General features: G+C 45.5%; 1 protein-coding gene across 19 annotated transcripts in view; it reads left to right on the top strand.

Moving 5' to 3' along the window:
• The window catches only part of ODF2 (outer dense fiber of sperm tails 2), a 47,682-nt gene that overhangs the window by 8,858 nt on the left and 36,286 nt on the right, over positions 1–2,538 (top strand). The gene's annotated exons all lie outside the window — the stretch shown is intronic.

The raw sequence follows: 2,538 nt of genomic DNA, 5'->3' as shown, positions 1-2,538 counted from the left end.
TTTTTAAATTAGAGACAGGGTTTCACCATATTGGCCAGGCTGGTCTCGAACTCCTGACCTTGTGATCTGCCTGCCTCAGCCTCCCAGAGTGCTGGGAGTATAGGCGTGAGCCACTCTGCCCAGCCTAAAAACATTTTTTATAGTACTGTGAACCTGATTCAACTGTTATGGAGTCAGTTTGGCAGCATTTGTCTAAACATTGATTTTGTAGTTTTTCATCTAGGAATTTGTTCTAAAAATGTAACAGAAGAGTACAGGGATTTTTTGTAGATTTTTTGCTATAGCGTTGTTTGTAATAGAAAAATTGAAAGCAACCTAAATGTCCATCAGAAGAATATTGGTTAAATTATGATACATCTGGCTGGGCATGGTGGGCTCACACCAGTAATCCTAGCACTTTTCGAGATCAGCCTGGGCAACATATATCTTTTCAAAAAATGAAAACTTAGTTGGGTGTGGTGGCATGCGCTTGTAGTTCCAGCTACTCAGAAGGCTGAGGTGGGAGGATCGCTTGAGCTGGGGAGGTTAAGGCTGCAGTGAGCCGTGATTATGCCACAGCCTGGGTGACATAGTGAGACCCTGTCTCAAACAAAAGAGAAATATCATGCTACATCCATACAATGGAATACCATGCAGCCATGCAAAGATTGTGGTAGAGGCTGGTTGTGGTGGCTCATACCTGTGATCCTAACACTTTGGGAGGCTGAGGCAGAAGGATCACTTGAGCCCAGGAGTACAAGACCAGCCTGGGCAACATGATGAGACCTCACCTCTACAAAAAATAAAAAATTAGCTAGGTGTGGTGGCACATACTTGGAGTCCTAGTTATTTGGCAGGGGGAGGTTGAGACTTCAGTAAGCTGTGATTGTGCCACTGTACTACAGCCTGGGTGACAGAACAAGACCCTGTCTCAAAAACAAGAAGATTGAGACAGATATTTTTGCATGGTAATGAAGCTTGGAGATGCACAACATATAGCATTTGACCAGCCCTATTTGTGCAGAAAAGGGGCGTCTGTGTGCATGTATAAACGCATGTATGTATAGAACGTTTTCTGGGAGAATATGCAAGTAGTGGTAAGCAGTGATTGCCTCTGAGGTATGTCCAGTTTTAATGCTTTATTTTTATTTATTTATTTTTTGAGATGGAATCTCATTCTGTCACCCAGGCTGGAGTGCAGTGGTGTAGTCTTGGCTCACTGCAACCTCCACCTCCTGGGTACAAGCAATTCTTCTGTCTTAGCTTCCTGAGTAGCTGGTACTACAGGTATGTGCTACCACACCTGGCTAATTTTTGTATTTTTAGTCGAGACAGGGTTTTACCATGTTTGCCAGGCTGGTCTTGAACTCTTGACCTCAAGTGATCTGCTCACCTTGGCCTCCCAAAGTACTGGGATTATAGGCGTGAGCCACCATGCCTGGCCTCCTTGGTACTTTTCAAAATACACACCATAGAGATGCTGCTATGAAAATTTTTCCTAGCATGGGTTGCTAGGGGTAATAATCCCCTCTGGAAAGCATAATGCCACTTCCAGTCTCACGGTCAAATCCTAGAGGTAGAAGGTCCCAGAGAGGTGACCTGCTCAAGTTCTCTCAGCAGCTGAAACAGTAGCTGTCTTTGCTTTCATTCTTAGGCCTGCCCCTTTCCACTTTCCAGTGGCTTCCTATGACCCTGAGAGACCCTAACTCAACCTTGTCCATTATGGACAGCAGGAGAACAGCCCCTGGAGATAGAAGTTTGGGGAGGATATGGAAATGAAGACCAAAAGCTGCTGAATGCATGTGGGGTTCTTGGTTGATATCTTGTAACTCCTGGAATATAAGATTATTTTTGGGAGGAAGAAGGTCAAGATTTTTTCTTGCCTCTTTTATTAAAAATGATCTATTTTAGGGCCGGGTGCGGTGGCTCAGGCCTGTAATCCCAGCACTTTGGGAGGCCGAGGCGGGTGGATCACGAGGTCAAGAGATCGAGACCATCCTGGTCAACATGGTGAAACGCCGTCTCTACTAAAAATACAAAAATTAGCTGGGCGTGGTGGCGTGTGCCTGTAATCCCAGCTACTTGGGAGGCTGAGGCAGGAGAATTGCCTGAACCCAGGAGGTGGAGGTTGCAGTGAGCCGAGATCACGCCACTGCACTGCAGCCTGGGCAACAAATCGAGACTCCATCTCAAAAAAAAAAGATCTATTTTTATTTAGGGAAATTTGAAAATACAGAAAAATAATCAACTACTCAATTCTGGCTGCTATTAAGTCTTAAAAACTTCTTGTTGAAAAGTACAGGATCACGAGCAATGTCTCACTCTGTAATCCCAGAACTTTGGGAGGCTAAGGTGGGCAGGGCAGATCACCTGAGGTCAGGAGTTCAAGACCAGCCCAGCCAACATGGCAAAACCTTGTCTCTAGTAAAAATACAAATATTGAGCCAGGCGCGGTGGCTCACGCCTGTAATCCCAGCACTTTGGGAGGCCGAGGTGGGTGGATCACGAGGTCAAGAGATCGAGACCATCCTGGTCAACATGGTGAAACCCTGTCTTTAC

This window comes from Cebus imitator, unplaced genomic scaffold (genome assembly GCF_001604975.1).
Source record: "Cebus imitator isolate Cc_AM_T3 unplaced genomic scaffold, Cebus_imitator-1.0 Scaffold216, whole genome shotgun sequence".
NCBI lineage: Eukaryota > Metazoa > Chordata > Mammalia > Primates > Cebidae > Cebus > Cebus imitator.
Note: the sequence above shows the minus strand (reverse complement) of the source record. Positions and strands in the feature narration are given on the sequence as shown.